The sequence below is a fragment of the Arachis hypogaea genome, chromosome 20 (assembly GCF_003086295.3).
Source record: "Arachis hypogaea cultivar Tifrunner chromosome 20, arahy.Tifrunner.gnm2.J5K5, whole genome shotgun sequence".
Taxonomy (NCBI): Eukaryota; Viridiplantae; Streptophyta; class Magnoliopsida; order Fabales; family Fabaceae; genus Arachis; species Arachis hypogaea.
The window spans coordinates 90,095,388-90,116,075 of NC_092055.1; the positions used below are offsets into that span (position 1 = coordinate 90,095,388).

A 20,688-nucleotide genomic window follows, 5' to 3' on the forward strand; every position below is an offset into this window, starting at 1 on the left:
GGAAAAGATCCAATAGTGGAGGAAGAAATACATGAATATGACCAACGGAGGTTCAAGTCTTGGTTTCATCAAATGCAAATTCAATGGATGAACGAGAAAAGAATCTATCCTGAAATTCCATTCATTTTGCCGGATGATGGATGTCAAGAAATGAAGAACAAAATCCGGAAGAGGAGATGGGAGGAACTTACATCACCAGCCACCCGAATTAATACCAATATCATAAGAGAGTTCTATACAAATGTCCCAAGGCTTGACATGCGTGAACCCCCAACGTACAAGAGCTATGTGCGTGGGGTGGAAGTAGACTTTAGCCCGGACGCAATCAAGAAAGTCTTGAAACTAAAGTTAGTCCGCTTTGATGAACCGGGATACCAATAAAGATTGAATGAGGATCAGGATTATGAGGAGATTGCGAGAGACATTTGTTTTGAGAACTCAGAATGGGAAGGAGATAACAAGAACAGATACAAGTTCCTGAAGAGATGTAACCTCACTCCGGAAGCAAAAGGATGGTATGAGTTGATGAAAAGGTCAATTCTGGGCACAGTGAACACCTCAGAAGTTAACAGGGAGAGAGCCGTGATGCTGCATTGCATCATTGTGGGAGGAGAGATAAGAGTTCATGAAATCCTTGCAAGAGACATTCAAAAGCTAGCTGAAAAGAATTCGGCCGGATCTTGGTTGTACTATCCAAGCACCATTTGGAGGTTGTGTGCAAGGGCTAAGGTTCCAATGGAAGAGGAGAATCCAATGTGGTTAAGCCAAGGCATGCCCATAACCATTGAACGGATGATGATGCCCCTTGAAGCACATCAAGGCCGAAGGCCACATGGAGGAAGGGAAGTAGAAGAACCAATGGAAGAAGATGAGCCACACATAGAAGAAGAGCCACATGAGGAGGAGGAGCAGCCACACTTTTTCCTACATGGCAATATGGATATGGCTCAAATGCAAGAAGCAATAGGGAGATTGTCTCAACAGTACACGAGAATCCAAGAAAGGCAAGAAGAATACCATTCTCTGTACATGAAAAACCAACAAGCACAAGAAGAAAGGGAGCTAAGAATAATGAACAAACAAAATGAATTCGAGTCAAGATTTCTTGTGATGCAAGAAGAACATGCCTTTCAATCTCATGAATCTTTTGGGAAGTTGGAACAAATGCAAGCTGAAAATTTGAAGGCTCTTAAAGAGTTCACAACACTCCAAGATGCAAGGTATGAAGTGCAAGCCGATTACAATGTCAATAGCCAAATCAAACTGAACTATATTGGAGAACATTTGCACAACATGGACCCGGCATTCCCAACTTTTGATGAATTCTTCAAAATGAGAAGTGAGGTAGAAGTGAGCAGGGCTATGAGACTCGAAGATAGAGTGGATGAAGCTATGAATAAAGCTGGCTTTTGGCAAGATCAACAGGCACCAAACAAGGATGGTGGGAACACTAGCAGCCAAGTGTACGAAAGGAGAAAGAAAAGGCATGACAAATGAAAGGTGGACTTGCTCCTTGTTCATCACTACAAAGAAAAAAGCATGCATTCTATCTGTTCTAAGTTGTCTTTGCATTTCTAAGTAGTTCTTCTTAATTAAAAGCCTTTGCATTATGTTTGTTTCTTTTAAAATAAGTAGGCTAGTTTATGTGTGTGCTTGTGTGTTTATTTTCACTTGACAATAAGCATGTGTTATCCCCTGCATCTTTAAATTCAATAAAAGAAAAAGTTTGAATGTGAAGTGAAATGGTCTCTGTTAGATAGAAGTCGAATAAAAGTAAGTGGTGGTATGTGTGTGAGTGTATAATAGCTCACTTTTAGTGAATAAAGAGCCAGGATATCTCCTTCTAAGTAAAGAGTGGCCTACTGTCTATGAATCTCAATTGAATTAAATTCCTTGGTTAGAAAGAAAAACATAAAGAAGGAAAGAAAAAAAGATAGCCAAAAAGTGGCAGAAAAAAAAAGGAAACAAAAAGAAACAAAGCTGGACACCAATAGCTTGAACTTTAAAATATATGCCTGTGATGTCTTTGTACTAGGATCTGCTTGGATTAGTAAGCTCTTAGGAGTGCCTCAACATTCGGTGACTTGGGTTAACTAATCCGGGATCATCAGCTGAAAGTCCACTATCAAGAGCAACCTAACTACAAGGCATTTAGTAACCCAAAGAGGTGCTGGGCATCAATGTTTTAAGAAGGAATCTGAGCCAAGTGTCTATAGTGAATAATGTGTCAAGTATAAAGAAAAGAAAATGAACTTGCTACACATGACACTCAAATAAAGCTTATGAACAAAGTAATAGCCAAGGATAAAAGAATAATGAGAGGTCATAGCAGTATGTCACTTGAAGCTTGAAGGAGACTTTCTAGGCCTAGGAGTCAATAAGAAGTGAGTATTTGCATATCCACACAAAACCCCATGAACTATCAATAATACTCTGCTAGCATGAACATCCTCTTCCATTTCATTCTTTCTTCTCAATAAATCTTTTCTTGCTTGGGGACAAGCAAGCTTTAAGTTTGGTGTTGTGATGACAAGCCATCTTAGCCTATTTTAACTAGTCTTTTTCTTTTGTTTTCATTAGAATTATGCACTTTCTTGAGCTACAAGCAAGCTAATTGAGTAGATTTTGATGTTTCCCTTGATTGAATCAACCATATATGAATTCATGCCATTTCATGAGGTTTTATGCTATATTTGTTGCATATTGTGAAAGAATGAATATCTCATGATTTTGAGCATAGCTTTGATGTGATTGGTTGATTAATTATAGGTGAAGAAAGCTTGGAGAAGGGTTGAAGCAAGAAGGAATGGCTAGGAGTAAAGAGGAGACAATGGAATAAGTGAAATTGAACCAGGAAGCAAGAAGCTGGACTTAAAGTTAGCATCAAACTTTTGCACAAACTTTTGGTTGAAAAGTTAGCCCCAACGTTAGCCCCCTAACTTGGAGGCTAACGTTGGAACTTGAAAATTCTCCCCTGGGCTCCAAAAGTTTGCGCCAACGTTAGCCCCCTAACTTTGAGGCTAACGTTGGCACATGAATTTCTCCCCTGGGAACCAAAAGTTTGCGCCAACGTTAGCCCCCTAACTTTGAGGCTAACGTTGGCACATGAATTTCTCCCCTGGGCACCAACGTTTGCGCCAACGTTAGACCCCTAACGTGGAGGCTAACATTGGCACATGAAAATTCAATGGGGAAGGAGCAAAAGTTTGCGCCAACGTTAGCCCCCTAACTTGGTGGCTAACGTTGGCGCCACTAGCACATAAGGCAAGGCCAACGTTAGGGTCAAAGTTAGACCCCTAACGTTGGCACCAACGTTGATATCAGAAAACTATGCTAGCTGATATGAAAAGTTGGAGCCAAAGTTAGACCCCTAACTTTGGCTCAAACTTTTGGTCCAACTTTTGCTAACCTCAAAACCGGTTCAATTGGTTCACTTTGGTTCTTCTCCAAACTTCAAGAGCAATCAACCAAGGCCTCTTTCAACCCAATTCCACCAAGAGCAAAGGCCCAACTCAAGGCTTGAAGATCATTTGAAGAAAGTGTATAAATAGGATAGAATTCAAGTTCTTCGTGAGCTTTCTTTTTGGAATTTTCATAAGAGTTTTCAGAGAGTTTTTGTGATTGAGTGAACTTTAATTTCTTTGTCTTGCGGAAGGAGAATTCACTTCTCTTTCTCTTAGTTTTATTGCTTTCAATTTCAATTACAATTGTCTTGGATTTTGGGTTGGAGAATTGAAGAAATTCTGTTTCAATCTCAACCTTGGATCTCTCTGTTTATTTACTGAATTTGAATCTCTGTTTCCATCACTTGATTCTCATCTATTCTCTTGCAATTTACAATTCCTTTGCAATTGTTCTTATTGGATCTAGGAAGGCATTGAGATCTAGACTTAGTTTTCTAGTCTCTGGGTCCTGAGATCCAAATCCCCAATTTACATTCTGTTTCTTTCTTTCCATGTTCATTTACTTTTCTGCTATAAGATCCGATCCAATCCCAATTCCCTTTTACTCTTCTGTTTGATGCAGTTTAACTTTTCCTTGCTTAATTTCTGCAAATCCAAGTCCCAATCCCCTTTACATTTCAAGCAATTTACATTACTTGCACTTTAAGATTCCGCAATTTACATTTCTTGCACTTTAAGTTTCTGTCATTTAATTTCTTGTTCTTTAAGTTTCAGCAATTTATTTCTTGTTCTCTTTACTTCAATGCAATTTAATTCTCCAAGTCACAAAACCATCAACCAAATCTTGATTCGCTTGACTAAATCAACCACTAAACTAAAATTGCTCAATCCTTCAATCCCTGTGGGATCGACCTCACTCCCGTGAGTTTTTATTACTTGATGCGACCCGGTGCACTTGCCGGTTAGATTTGTGTGTTTTGGGAGAAATTTATTTTTCACCAAAATACTCATCACAACCATGGCAGAAAAGGTCTAGCAAATCATGCTGGACAAGAGAGAAGAGTTCTATGCTCTTACATCAACCTAAACCCAGGAAACTGTGGGAGTAGCATCCAAAGGCCAACCATACATGCCAACAACTTTGAACTAAAGCCACAGCTCATCACCCTTGTTCAGAACAATTGTTCATTCGGAGGAGGTGTCCAAGAAGATCCCAATCAACATCTAACCACCTTCCTGAGGATATGTGATACTGTGAAGTCTAATGGTGTTCATCCTGACACCTATAGACTACTTTTATTCCCTTTCTCACTCAAGGACAAGGCATCCAAATGGCTAGAGTCTTTCCCAAAGGAGAGTTTAGCAACCTGGGAAGATGTGGTGAACAAATTCCTGGCAAGATTTTATCCTCCTCAACGGATCAACAAGTTGAGAGTTGAGGTACAAACATTCAGGCAGCAAGATGGTGAGACTCTATACGAAGCATGGGAGAGGTTCAAGGACCTGACAAGAAGGTGCCCACCAGATATATTCAATGAATGGGTGCAGCTACACATTTTCTATGAAGGCCATTCTTATGAATCAAAGAAAGCAGTAGACCACTCATCAGGGGGATCTCTGAACAAGAAGAAGACCATTGAAGAAGCCATAGATGTCATTGAGACTGTAGCAGAGAATGACTATTTCTATGCTTCTGAAAGAGGCAACACTAGAGGAGTGATAGAGCTAAACAATGTGGATGCACTACTGGCCCAAAATAAGCTTATCACCAAGTAGCTGGCTGACCTCACCAAGAAGATGGAGAGGAACCAAGTAGCAGCAATCACCACCTCATCAGCAACCCAAGAGGGAGTGAATGCAGAGGCAGAGGATGAGCAAGAACAAGCCAACTACATTGGAAACTCACCCAGGCAGACCCATGATCCATATTCCAAGACCTACAACCCTAGATAGAGGAATCACCCAAACTTTGGGTGGGAAAATCAACAAGATCAAGGCCAAGATCAGAGACGTCACAACCCCAACAACCATGCAGCTCACCAACATTCCACACAAAGATCATATCAATACCACCCTAACAACACCTCTCCACATCCATACCAAAACCAAAATAACCCAACTCACCCATCCACTTTCAACTCACCATCATCTGAAGATAGACTCTCCAGAATTGAGACTCTATTTGAGGGCATATGCAAAGAGATTCAAGACAGTAAGGCATTCCGCGAAGAAGTGCAGTCCAATATACAGAATCAAGATGCTGCCATCAAGAAACTTGAGACACAAATTGGATACCTATTCAAGCAAATTTCTAGCCACAACCCTCACAGCGATGCAGACTCAAACCAAAGGGAGGAGTGTCAGGCTATCACCCTCAGAAGTGGAATGGAATTGAAGGAGACTCCCAAGCAACTACAAGAGCAAGATTCAGTTGGAAAGAAGGAGGAACAAGATAAAGTTCAAATCCCCACCTCCAACTCACATCAAAAGGAAGGAGAGGTGAAGCCATATGTTCCAAAATTCCCATATCCTCAACAACTGAAGAAGAAGGGGGATGACAGCCAGTTCTCCAGATTTTTAGAAATCTTCAAAAAATTACAGATTAACATACCCTTTGCTGAAGCAATAGAGCAAATGCCGCTCTATGCCAAGTTCTTGAAGGAATTAATGACTAAGAAGAGAAGTTGGAAGAGCAACGAAACTGTGATACTAACAGAAGAATGTAGTGCTATCATTCAGCATAAACTACCCCAAAAATTAAAGGATCCTGGGAGTTTCCAGATCCCTTGTATTATAGGGGAAATCACAGTGGAGAAGGCTCTATGTGACTTAGGAGCCAACATAAATCTGATGTCAGTAGCTATGATGAGAAAAATGAAAATCGAGGAGGCTAAGCCAACAAAAATGGCCTTACAACTGGCAGACCGATCGTTCAAGTTCCCTCATGGTGTAGTGGAAGATTTGCTGGTGAAGGTGGGGGATTTCATCTTCCCAGCAGACTTTGTGGTGTTGGACATGCAGGAGGAAGCCAAGGCCTCTATCATCTTGGGAAGACCGTTCTTAGCTACTGCTGGAGCTGTCATTGATGTCCAAAAAGGTGATCTCACCTTAAGATTACACAATAAAAAGATGACATTCAATGTGTTCAAGGCCATAAGTTACCCACCAGAATAATTGGGAGAATGTATGAGGTTGAACTCATTGGAAGATGCAGTGCAAGAGAGCTTTGAAGAAGAAGAACCTGAAAGGTTAACAGAGGAGGAGTCAACGTCTAGTGAAGAGGTTGCAACAGCAGAGATTCATATACAAGGTGCACCAAAGGAAGAGAATGAAAAGTTAGAAGCACCCAAACATGAACTCAAAGCACTGCCACCCACTCTCAAAGATGCATACTTAGGCGAGAATGAAAGCTACCCAGTGATTATAAACTCATCCCTCAGCCAAGATCAAGAGAATGAACTGCTCCAAGTGTTGCGAAAGCATAAAGATGCCATTGGATGGACCCTCGCTGACCTAAAAGGGATCAGTTCGGCCATATGCATGCATAAAATATTGTTGGAAGATGATGCCAAACCATATATTCAATCCCAAAGGAGGCTGAACCCAATCATGAAGGAAGTGGTACAGAAGGAAGTTATGAAGTTATGGCAGGGAGGGGTAATCTACCCGATCTCAGATAGCCCCTGGGTCAGCCCCGTACATGTTGTTCCGAAAAAGGGAGGAATCACTGTAGTTCCCAATGAGAGGAACGAACTAATCCCCACCAGGACCGTCACAGGATGGCGGATGTGCATAGACTACAGAAAACTAAATGAAGCTACACGAAAAGATCATTTCCCCCTTCCATTCATGGATCAGATGTTGGAAAGACTCGCAGGACACTCATACTATTGTTTTCTCGAAGGTTATTCAGGATATAACCAAATAGTGGTTGATCCTAGAGACCAAGAGAAAACCTCATTTACTTGCCCATATGGAGTGTTTGCTTACAGGCGCATGCCATTTGGGCTATGTAATGCACCTGCGACTTTCCAACGCTGCATGCTTTCTATCTTCTCAGATATGATAGAGAAATTCATTGAAGTTTTTATGGATGATTTCTCAGTATTCAGAGATTCCTTTCCTAGCTGCCTAAATCACCTAGCCTTAGTATTGAAAAGGTGCCAAGAGATCAATCTGGTTTTGAACTGGGAGAAATGTCACTTTATGGTAACAGGAGGAATAGTCCTTGGCCATAAGGTTTCTAACCAAGGCATTGAGGTAGACAGAGCTAAAGTGGAACTTATTGAAAAACTTCCTCCACCCAGTGATGTCAAGGAAATTAGGAGTTTTTTAGGGCATGCTGGCTTTTATAGAAGGTTTATTAAAGATTTTTCAAAGATAGCCAAGCCCTTGAGCAATCTCCTTGTATCTGATACACCATTTATCTTCAATAAAACATGCATGCTAGCATTTGAAAATTTGAAAAAGAGATTGTCCTCTGCCCCTATCATTTCCCCACCTGATTGGAACTTACCATTTGAATTGATGTGTGATGCATCTGATTTTACAGTTGGGGCCGTGTTAGGGCAGAGGAAAGATAACTTAGTCCATGTGATATACTATGCTAGCAAAGTCCTCAATGAAACTCAAAGAAATTATACCACTACTGAAAAGGAGTTGCTAGCAATAGTTTTAGCATTTCACTAGTTTAGACCATACCTCATTGGTGCTAAAGTGATTGTTTTCACAGATCACACGGCACTTAATTATTTGTTTGCCAAGCAAGAATCAAAACCAAGACTAATAAGATGGATCTTATTGTTGCAGGAATTCAATATTGAAATTAGAGACAAGAAAGGAGCGGAGAACAAGGTAGCGGATCACCTATCCAGAATCCCTTATGATGAAGGTGGAACACATGATACAAGTGTAAATGAGCTCTTCCCTGATGAGCAGTTGATGACAGTTCACAAAGCACCATGGTTTGCAGACATTGCCAACGTCAAGGCAACTGGGGCTTTACCTCCAGAAATCAACAAACATCAAAAAAGAAAGCTCATAAATGATGCAAAATATTTTGTTTGGGATGAGCCATATCTCTTCAAGAAATGTTCAGATGGAATCCTGAGAAGATATGTTTCAGAAGAAGAGGGATGAGAGGTTCTGTGGAATTGCCACGGCTCATGCTATGGAGGACATTTTGGAGGAGACAGAACTGCAGCCAAGGTGTTACAAAGCGGATTCTTTTGGCCCACCCTTTTCAAGGATGCCAAGGAACTAGTAAAGAACTGCAATGAATGCCAAAGAGCTGGAAACTTGCCCAGAAGAAATGAGATGCCACAAAATTTCATCTTAGAACTGGAACTATTTGATGTATGGGGAATCGATTTCATGGGACCATTCCCAACCTCATATTCAAACAAGTACATTTTGGTGGCAGTGGACTACGTTTCCAAGTGGGTGGAGGCTATTGCAACCCCAACAAATGATAACAACGTGGTCATGAACTTCCTCAGGAAGAATATCTTTAGCCGGTTTGGAGTCCCACGAGCACTTATCAGTGATGGAGGGAGCCATTTTTGTAACAGACCACTAGAAGCTCTTCTCCTACGATACGAGGTGAAACACAAGGTTGCCACACCTTACCATCCCCAAACAAGTGGGCAAACTGAGATATCTAATAGAGAGCTAAAAAAGATTTTGGAAAAGACTGTGGGTACATCAAGAAAGGATTGGTCGAAGAAGCTGGATGATGCTCTTTGGGCATATAGAACAGCATTCAAAACGCCACTAGGGATGTCTCCATACCAACTGGTGTATGGGAAAGCTTGTCATCTACCACTGGAGCTGGAACATAAAGCTCTCTGGGCTCTCAAGTTATTAAATTTTGACAGCATCGCTGCTGGTGCAAAAAGGATCTTGCAGCTGCAAGAGATGGAGGAATTTAGATCTCAAGCCTATGAAAATGCCAAGATTTATAAAGAAAAGGCAAAGAGAAGACATGACCTGCATCTGGCACCAAGCAGTTTCGAAAAGGGGCAGCAAGTACTCCTCTACAACTCCAAATTGAGACTGTTCCCTGGCAAACTCAAATCAAGGTGGTCAGGACCCTTTCTTGTCACAAAAGTCTCGCCATATGGGGACATAGAAATTATGGATGAAAGTTCGGAGAGGACTTTCACTGTGAACGGACAAAGGCTCAAACACTATATGGGCAACATGGGGGAAAACCCCAAAGTGAAGTATCATCTCAAGTAATGGAGGAATCGTCGAGCTAGCGACGCTAAAAGAGCGCTTTGTTGGGAGGCAACCCAACCTGAGGTAGTTTCTTTTTTATCGTCATTTCAATAAAAATCACAAGTTGTTTCCCCTGTATTGCGAGGAGCTAAGTTTGGTGTTCTACACCAAAACAAATCCAAGAGTGAAAGTGCAGTTTTAAGTTTGGTGTTCCACCAAAGATATTCGTTATAATCACACTACACTCCAATGACAGATTGCTAGCTCCAACCAATCAGGGGAACCACTTAGCAGTAGTTTAGTCTGAAGTTAATTGTTATTTTGTTAATAACAACATATGAGGCTCTATGTAAGTATGCAATCTATTGTACTAGACAAAAGAACTAAGTTTGGTGTTCACACACCAAATTAAGTTCAGAAATTCACAAGCATACATGCAAGCTAACTATGTCTCAAGTGCTTTGGAAACAAGCAACTTCCAATAACTTTGCAGGAACCTTCTGAGGAAATATTGCACCATCATCCAAGGAAGTGAAGGAGCAAAAACTATGGATGAGGACAACAAGGGGATAGCAAGAAACCATCACCCAAAGGTTGTGTTGTTACTTAATTCCATATACTTAAAATGCTAAAAATTGGAAGTCTGAAGGAACTTGATTTATAGTTGCTCATTAGTTTAGATGATTAGAGTTTAATGTTGCTCTATTGCTTTTGTCATATGTGTGCTGTCCACGATACCTGCTGGATTTTCACCTTACTTACTTGTATGCTTGTCTCCTTTTTAATAAAAAGAGAATGTGTGTTATCAAAGACCAGAGTGGAATTCATATTGTGGAGTAAGTTCCTAGATTTGTGGTGTGATAATAGATTAGCTAAGTTGGTTCACCAATAAGGTGGGAAGGCAACTATCTGTCCTGAATCATATGCTTGAAACATACCCCATGAGACTAGCCAAATAACAAGATCCAAATAAAAGAAAAGGGAAAGAAAAATGAAAGTTAAGAATAAAAGAAAAAGAGTAAGAAATAAGGCTAGGCACCAGGGGTTGAATCTTGAGGCAAGTGTCTGTGGTGCTCCTGTGTAAGGGATCTACTTGGATGAATAAGCTCTTAGGGGTGCCTTATCACTTGGTAACTTGGGATTAACTAACTCGGGATTATCAGCTAAAAGTCCACTATCAAGAGTAACCCTTGCTACAGAACACTTAGTAACCCAAAGAGGTGCTGGACACCAAGGTCTCAAGAAAGAAAATAAACAAACCATGTGCCTGTGGTATGTATGTATGGGGGAAAGAGACTTGAGGGAGTACGTTCTTAGGGGTGTCTTAACACCTAGCACCTTGAATGAACTGGTTCGGGAGTGCTGGCTGAAAGCTTATCTTAAAGAGTCGCCCCCATACAGAGCATCTAGTTTAAGAACTCAAATAAGCCCTGAAATGACAAAAAGGATCAGAAAATAAGAGTCTCATAGGGTGCAGTCAAGTGAGCATTCCTGGACATGATAAAGGTCTGAAATCCAGTGAAGGAATGAACCTAAGTTGCTATGCATGAAACCACCATAAAACCAAGGACATAACTAACACAATAATGACTCACTTCTCTTAGCATTTCATTCATCATTCTCTTGTTCTAGTACTTGCTTAGGGACAAGCAAGCTTTAAGTTTGGTGTTGTGATGCCAGGGAATTTTGGCCAGTTTCACTGACCTTTTCTTTACTGTTTTAGGGTAATTTCATGCATTTTCTTAGGAAATAAGCAAGTTTTGGGTGGAATTTCACTTACATCTTGATTTAAGCATACATTGTGCACTTTACATGATTTCATGGGAATTTTGCATAAATTAGATGACAAATTGGATGATGCATGTCTCATGATGTGGATTAGAACTTTGATGCACTTTATTGCTTGATTTCAGGACAAAGGAAGCAAGAAAGAACCACGTTAGCAGCCACATTAGTCTAACTAACGTGACCACTAACGTAGAATGGGAGCTAGCTTGAAACGTTAATGAGAAAAGTAATCGCCAATAACATCCTCGAGGCCATCATAGCCCACGTTAAGAGTCACGTTAACTAAATTAACGTGAACTCTAACGTGGAAGAAAGAAAGTGGAGCCAACGTTAGTGACACTCACCTTTGTCACTAACGTTGGACCAAGCTCATATTGGCCACGTTAGCTTCCACGTTAACTTAGTTAACGTGGACTCTAACGTTGGGAAGCAAAAGAATGGCCAACGTTAGTGACACTCACCATTGTCACTAACATTGGACTAAGCCACCTTGAGCTACGTTAACTCCCACGTTAACTTAGTTAACGTGGAAGTTAACGTAGAGAAAGCAAACAATCGCCAACGTTAGTGACACTCACCTTTGTCACTAACGTTGGAATGAGCCACAATGAGCCACTATGAGCCACATTAACTTAGTTAACGTGGAAGCTAATGTTGAGGATAGGATGATGAGCCAACGTTAGTGACACTCACCTTTTTCACTAACGTTGGAGATGGCTATCATTACCACGTTAGAAGCCACATTAACTTAGTTAACGTGGACTCTAACGTGGGAAGTAGGGGCACCTTGGAATGTTAGTGACAAAGGTAAGTGTCACTAACGTTCTCGAAGAATTGGCAAGCCTACGTTAAGAGCCACGTTAACTAAGTTAACGTGAAATCTAACATAGGGGGAGGAAGGACTCTCAACGTTATTGGAAAAGGTGAGTCCCAATAACGTGTGTGAAGGATCAAGAGGCAACGTTAGTGGTCACGTTGATGCCACTAACGTTGAAGTTAACGTGGATCATCCCTGGGTGAGGAACGTTAGTGAAAAAGGTGATTGTCACTAACGTTCTCGAACCCACACTCTCACTTAACATTAACACCACTAACGTCCTGAGCTAAAGACCCTGCCTACTTCACACTTTCTCTCTGCAAGTAAAGCTAAGCCCACTGCAGAAGATAACTGCTTCAAACTCAAGATCCAAAGGCCCATATCCAAGACTTGAAGAATCAACTAGAAGATCAGAAGAGTAGTATATATAGGGGTAGTTTTGAATTAGAAAGCAGCTTTGGAGAGTGAGGAATTTTGAGAACTATTCTCTTTAATATTTTACTTTCTCTGCACTTCTAGTTTTACTTTTCATAATGTATTTTCCATCTTTGTTTTCGATTTCCAGAGCTATGAACAACTAAACCCCTTTCATTGGGTTAGGGAGCTCTGTTGTAATTTGATGGATCAATATTAGTTTTCATTATTCTTCTTCTATCTTTTCTCTTGATTTTACTAGAAAGCTTTCAAGCTTCATCCAATTGGGTAGTTATCTTGGAAAAGAAGCTATTCATACTTGGATCTCTTCTGAACCTTGGAAGAGGAATGAAGAGATCATGCTAGAAATGCTTTCTCATGTTGGACCAAATTGGGGTTGGATGGATATGGTGACTATAATTCTACCAACACTTGATTTGGGGATGCATGTGGTATAATCAGTGACCATACTTCATCTCTTCTCATGAGCAATTGACCAAGGAATTGGCTATTGATCAAGATTTGAGAGATTGAATTACAAGGAATTGTAATTCGATCACTTAAGATTGCCAAGGAGATCAATGAACGCATTGATTGAGGAAGAGATGAAAATGAACTTGATCCGGAGAATGCAACATCTCCTAAGCCCAATGAATTCCCCATTTCTGATCTTACCCATTCTCTTTAATTTCTGCAATTTACTTTTCTGAGCATCTTCCCCATTCCTATTTAAGATTCTGCAATTTACTTTCCGCCATTTACATTCATCTCTTTATTTCCAGCAATTTACATTTTCTGCTATTTACTTTCCTGCCATTTAATTTTCTGCAAATCTCAAATCAAATTCTGCTTCGCTCAACTAGAACATTCCTCTAATTAAAGTTTCTTGTCCAATCAATCCCTGTGGGATTCGACCTCACTCTATTGTAAGTTTTTACTTGACGACAATTCGGTATACTTGCCGAAGGAAAATTGTTGAGAGACAAGTTTCTGTGCTATCATTAAGACTCAAGGATCTCCTTCTGTAACCATGGAGAGTAAGCATGAAAAGCTTCTCTCACTACAGAGTCAACCAAAGCCCCCACAGTCAAACTCTAAGTTTGGTGTTGAACCCCCACATTCAAACTCTAAGCTTAGTGTTGGGGGGTCCCAACAATGCTCTGAACATCTGTGAGGCTCCATGAGAGCTTACTGTCAAGCTATTGACTTTAAAGAAGCGCTTGTTGGGAGGCAACCCAATGTTATTTGATTATATCTATTTTCCATTGTTATTTCATGTTTTCTTTAGGTTGATGATCATGTGAAGTCACAAAAAACTGCTGAAAAATCAAAAACAGAATGAAAAACAGCAGAAGAAACAGCTCACCCTGGAGGAAGAACTTACTGGCATTTACACGCCAGTAAGAAGCATCAAACAGGCATTTAACGCCAGAAAGAAGCATCAAACTGGCGTTAAACGCCAGAAACAAGCACCAGACTGGTGTTTAACGCCAGAACAGAGCATGGAAGTGGCGTTAAACGCCATAAACAAGTAGCAAGCTGGCGTTTAACGCCAGACATGCACTCTGAGGGCGTTTTGCATGCCTAATTAGAGCAGGGATGCTAAGTCCTTGACCCCACTGGATCTGTGGACCCCACAGGATTCCCACCTACCACACCTCTTCTCCTTTCCTCCTCACACCTTTCCATAACACTCTTCCCCAAAATAACCTCCACCAATCACCTCCATTACTCCTCCAAAACCATCATACAACCCACCTACACCCACCCACTCAAATTCAAACCATCACTCCTTCCTTTTCACACATCATAACCACCTAAAACCCCCTTTGCCGAACCATTCACACACCTCTATCTTCTTCTTCGTCTACTACTTTCTTTCTTCTTTTGCTCGAGGACGAGCAAACCTTCTAAGTTTGGTGTGGTAAAAACGTTGCTTTTATTTTTCCATAACCATTTATGGCATCTAAGGCCGGAGAAACCTCTAGAAAAAGGAAAGGAAAGGCAATTGCTTCCACCTCCGAGTCATGGGAGATGGAGAGATTCATCTCAAAAGCCCATCATTAAGAAAAGGATGGAGCAAACAAGAGAGCCCACTCATGGACCTCAATAAGAGCATGAGGAAATTCCTCATTATGAAATCCCTGAGATGCCTCAAGGGATTCGCTTTCCTCCACAAAACTATTGGGAGCAAATTAACACTTCCCTAGGAGAATTAAGTTCCAACATGGGACAACTAAGGGTGGAGCACCAAGAGCATTCCATCCTCCTCCATGAAATTAGAGAAGATCAAAGAGCTATGAGGGAGGAGCAACAAGGGCAAGGAAGAGACATAGAGGAGCTGATGAGCGGATAATTTATACGCTTTTTGGCATTGTTTTTAGTATATTTTTAGTATATTTTAGTTAGTTTTTATTATGTTTTTATTAGTTTTTAAATAAAAATCACATTTCTGGACTTTACTATGAGTTTGTGTATTTTTCTATGATATCAGGTATTTTCTGGCTGAAATTGAGGGACCTGAGAAAAAATCTGATTCAGAGGCTGAAAAAGGACTGCAGATGTTGTTGGATTCTGACCTCCCTGCACTCGAAGTGGATTTTCTAGAGCTACAGAAGCCCAATTGGCGCGCTCTTAATTGCGTTGGAAAGTAGACATCCTGGGCTTTTTAGCAATATATAATAGTCTATACTTTGCCCGAGATTCGATGTGGTGGCAATACTTTTGTTCTTCTGAATGAATGCTTGAACAGTGCATATTTTTGAATTTGTTGTTTAAGAATGTTAAAATTTTTGGCTCTTGAAAGAATGATAGAAAAAGGAGAAATGTTTTTTGATGATCTGAAAAATCATAAAATTGATTCTTGAAGCAAGAAAAAGCAGTGAAAAGCTTGCGGAAAAAAAAAAAGATAAAAAAAGATAAAAAATGGCGAAAAATAAAAGAAAAAGAAAGAAAAAGAAAAGCAAGCAGAAAAAGCCAATAGCCCTTAAAACCAAAAGGCAAGGGTAATAAAAAGGATCCAAGGCTTTGAGCATCAGTGGATAGGAGGGCCTATAGGAATAAAATCCTGGCCTAAGCGGCTAAACCAAGCTGTCCCTAACCATGTGCTTGTGGCGTAAATGCGTCAAGTGAAAACTTGAGACTGAGCGGTTAAAGTCATGGTCCAAAGCAAAAGGAGTGTGCTTAAGAGATCTGAACACCTCTAATTGGGGACTCTAGCAAAGCTGAGTCACAATCTGAAAAGGTTCACCCAGTTTTGTGTCTGTGGCATTTATGTATCCGGTGGTAATACTGGAAAACAAAATGCTTAGGGTCATGGCCAAGACTCATAAAGTAGCTGTGTTCAAGAATCAACATACTTAACTAGGAGAATCAATAACACTATCTGGATTCTGAGTTCCTATAGAAGCCAATCATTCTGAACTTCAAAGGATAAAGTGAGATGCCAAAACTGTTCAGAAGCAAAAAGCTAATAGCCCCGCTCATCTAATTAATACTGATCTTCATAGATGTTTTTGGAATTCATTGTATATTCTATTCTTTTTATCCTATTTGATTTTTAGTTGCTTGGGGACAAGCAACAATTTAAGTTTGGTGTTGTGATGAGCGGATAATTTATACACTTTTTGGCATTGTTTTTAGTATGTTTTTAGTATATTTTAGTTAGTTTTTAATATGTTTTTATTAGTTTTTAAATAAAAATCACATTTTTGGACTTTGCTATGAGTTTGTGTGTTTTTCTATGACTTCAGGTATTTTCTGGCTGAAATTGAAGGACCTGAGCAAAAATCTGATTCAGAGGCTGAAAAAGGATTGCAGATGCTGTTGGATTCTGACCTCCTTGCACTCGAAGTGGATTTTCTGGAGCTACAGATGTCCAATTGGCGCGCTCTCAATTGCGTTGGAAGGTAGACATCCTGGGCTTTCCAGCAATATATAATAGTCCATACTTTGCCCGAGAGATTGGATGGCCCAAACCGGCGTTCCAAGTCAGCACAAAAATTCTGGCGTCAAAACGCCAGAACTAGCATAAAAGCTGGAGTTAAACGCCCAAACTGGCACAAAAGCTGGCGTTTAACTCCAAGAAAAGTCTCTACACATGAAAGCTTCAATGCTCAGCCCAAGCACTCACCAAGTGGGCCCGGAAGAAGATTTATGCATTAATTACTTATTTTTGTAACCCTAGGCTACTAGTTTTCTTTAAATAGGACCTTTTGCTATTGTATTTTTCATACTTTTACACACTTGATCATACTTGGATAGACCTTTTCACGTTTGGGGGCTAGCCTCACGGCCATGCCTAGACTCTTTTGTTCTTATGTATTTTCAACGGTGGAGTTTCTACACACCATAGATTAAGGTGTGGAGCTTTGCTGTTCTTCATGAATTAATGCAAAGTACTACAATTTTTCTATTCAATTCACGCCTACTTCTTCTCTAAGATATCCATTCGTTCTTCAACTTGATGAATGTGATGATCCGTGACACTCATCATCATTCTCACCTATGAACATGTGCCTGACAACCACCTCTGTTCTACTAGCAATGGCTTGAATGCGTATCTCTTGGGTTTCTTCCAAGATTGGAACCTTCGTGGTATAGGCTAGAATTATTGGCGATCATTCTTGAGATCCGGAAAGTCTAACCTTGTCTGTGGTATTCTAAGTAGGATCTAGGAAGGGATGAATGTGACGAGCTTCAAACTCACGATTGTTGGGTGTGTGACAGACGCAAAAGGATCAATGGATCCTATTCCAACATGATCGAGAACCGACAGATGATTAGCCATGCGGTGACAGCGCATTTGGAACATTTTCACAGAGAGGACGGGAAGTAGCCATTGACAATGGTGATGCCAACATAAAGCTTGCCATGAAAGGGAGTATGAATGATTGGATGAAGGCAATAGGAAAGCAGAGGTTCAAGAGGAACAAAGCATTTTCATACGCTTATCTGAAATTCCTACCAATGAATTACATAAGTATCTCTATCTCTATCTTTATTATATATTTTATTTATCTTTTAAGTATCAATTCTCCATAACCATTTGAATCTGCCAGACTGAGATTTACAAGATGACCATAGCTTGCTTCAAGCCGACAATCTCCGTGGGATCAACCCTTACTCGCGTAAGGTTTATTACTTGGACGACCCAATGCACTTGCTGGTTAGTTGTGCGGAGTTGTGATAAAGAGTTGAGATTACAATTGTGCGTACTAAGTTGTTGGCGCCATTGATGATCACAATTTCGTGCACCAGGAGCTCAAGAGCACCATTGGTTCTTCAAGAAGAGGAAGACGCCACCCTCACTAAGGTGGACCCATTCCTTAATCTCCTTATTCTTATTTTCCTATTTTTCGTTTACTATGCTTCATGTTTGTTTATGTTTGTGTCTTTACTATATGATCATTAGTGTCTAAGTGTCTATGCATTAAAGTTATGAATGACCTATGAATCCATCACCTCTCATTAAAAATTTTGAATCCCTTTATTTTCTTTTCCACTCAATTTTTGAAAAATCACAAAAAAATTTTATAAAACCATAAAAATAAAAAATATTCTATGTTTCTTGTTTAAGTCTAGTGTCTAATTTTATGTTTGGTGTCAATTGCATGTCTTTATTCTTCTAATTTTCAAAAATTACATGTATTATGTTCGTCATTGATCTTCAAGATGTTCTTGATGATTTCCTTGCTCTGATCTTTAAATTATCTTGTTTTGTGTGTTTGGTTGTTTCTCACATGCATTTTTCAAATTGTTATAGTCCTTAGTATACAAACTTTTAAGTTTGGCGCCTTGCATGCATTATGTATTTGATCTTAGTTTTCCATGTTTAATTGTATTTTGATTGTTCCTCATTATTAAAAATCCAAAAATTTTTCAAAATTATGTCTTTTCAAGTCAATAATACAGAGAATTGAAGATTCAGAATATGTAGCAGAGGAATTACACAGAAAAAGCTGGGCGTTCAAAACTCCCAGTGAAGAAGGAAAACTGGCGTTTAAACGCCAGCCAGGGTACCTGGCTGGGCGTTAAACGCCCAAAAGGGTAGCATTTTGGGCGTTAAATGCCAGAATGGATACCACTCTGGGCGTTTAACGCCAGGATGACATAAGAGGGAAGATTTTGATTTTAATTCAAATTTTTTTCAAGTTTTCATAAGTTTTCAAAATCAAATCTTTTTCAAATCATATATTTTCAATAATATCTTTTCAAAATAAATTTTTTCCATTTTTTTTACTATTTTCGAAAATACTTGCTAACAATTAATGATTTGATTCAAAAATTTCAAGTATGTTACTTTCTTGTTAAGAAAGGTTTAATATCTGAATTATATATTTTAAATTTCTTGTTAGCCAAGTCATTAATTTTAAAGTCAAATCTTTTTAAATTGTTTTTCAATTATATCCTTTCAATCTTATCTTTTTAAAACCATATCTTTTCAATCATATCTTCTTAATCACATCTTTTTCAAAATAAATTTCAATCATATCTTTTTTGTTTCTAATTTCAAAAATCTTTTTCAAAAATCACTTAATAAATTTCTTTCCCAACTTTAATTCTCAAAAATCATCAATCAAATTTTCAAAATTTCTTTTAATTATTTCAAAATCTTTTACTTTAATTTCGAAAATTCTTCCCCTCTTCTCACATCCTTCTATTTAAAGGACTAACACTCCTCCACTATCAACAATTCAAACTCTATCCCTCTTGATAAGTTCGAATTCTTCTCTTTCTACCTTCTCCTTCTATTCTTTTTTTCCTCTAACACTTGAAGGAATCTCTATACTGTGACATAGAGGATTTCATACTTTCTTCTTCTCTTTTCATATGAGCAGAAGCAAGGACAAAGGCATTCTTGTTGAAGCTGATCCTGAACCTGAAAGGACCTTGAAGAGAAAGCTAAGAGAAGCTAAAGTACAACTCTCTATAGAAGACCTAACAGAACTTTTCAAACAAGAAAAAGACATGGCAGCCGAAAACAACAACAATGTCAACAATGCAAGGAAGGTGCTTGGTGACTTTACTGCACCTACTCCTGACTTCTATGGGAGAAGCATCTCAATCCCTACTATTGAAGCAAACAACTTTGAGCTTAAGCCTCAATTAGTTTCTCTAATGCAACAGAATTGCAAGTTTCATGGACTTCTATTGGAAGATCTTCATCAGTTCTTAGCTGAATTCTTACAAATCTGTGACACTGTCAAGACCAATGGGGTTGATCCCGAGGTCTATAGACTTATGCTTTTTCCCTTTGCTGTAAGAGACAGAGCTAGAACATGGTTGGATTCACAACCTAAAGAAAGCCTGAACTCTTGGGAAAAGCTAGTCAATGCCTTCTTGGCAAAGTTCTTTCCACCTCAAAAATTGAGTAAGCTTAGAGTGGAAGTCCAAACCTTCAGACAGAAGGAAGGTGAATCCCTCTATGAAGCTTGGGAAAGATACAAGCAATTAATCAGAAGGTGCCCTTCTGACATGCTTTCAGAATGGAGCATTATAGGTATCTTCTATGATGGTCTGTCTGAACTGTCTAAGATGTCATTGGACAGCTCTGCTAGAGGATCTCTTCATCTGAAGAAGACGCCTGTAGAAGCTCAGGAACTCATTGAGATGGTTGCAAATAACCAATTCATGTACACTTCTGAAAGGAACCCTGTGAATAATGGGACAAATCAGAAGAAAGGAGTTCTTGAGATTGATACTTTGAATGCCATACTAGCTCAGAATAAAATATTGACTCAGCAAGTCAATATGATTTATCAAAGTCTGTCTGGAATGCAAGCTGCACCAGGTAGTACTAAGGAAGCTTCATCTGAAGAAGAAGCTTATGATCATGAGAACCCAGCAATGGAAGAGGTGAATTACATGGGAGAACCCTATGGAAACACCTATAATCCTTCATGGAAAAATCATCCAAATCTCTCATGGAAGGACCAACAGAGGCCTCAACAAGGCTTCGATAACAATAATGGTGGAAGAAACAGGTTTAGCAATAGCAAACCTTTTCCATCATCTTCTCAGCAACAGACAGAGAATTCTAAGCAG

At 39.5% G+C, this 20,688-nt stretch overlaps 2 non-coding genes across 2 annotated transcripts; both read right to left on the bottom strand.

Annotated features, from left to right (window-relative positions):
• Positions 1 to 4,829: 4,829 nt before the first annotated feature.
• LOC112788039 (small nucleolar RNA R71) lies at positions 4,830 to 4,936 on the bottom strand. The gene has a single exon (XR_003195419.1). It is a non-coding gene; the product is annotated as a small nucleolar RNA R71 (small nucleolar RNA).
• Positions 4,937 to 20,016: 15,080 nt separating this feature from the next.
• On the bottom strand, positions 20,017 to 20,124 carry LOC112787495 (small nucleolar RNA R71). Its single transcript, XR_003194906.1, has one exon. It is a non-coding gene; the product is annotated as a small nucleolar RNA R71 (small nucleolar RNA).
• Positions 20,125 to 20,688: the final 564 nt, after the last annotated feature.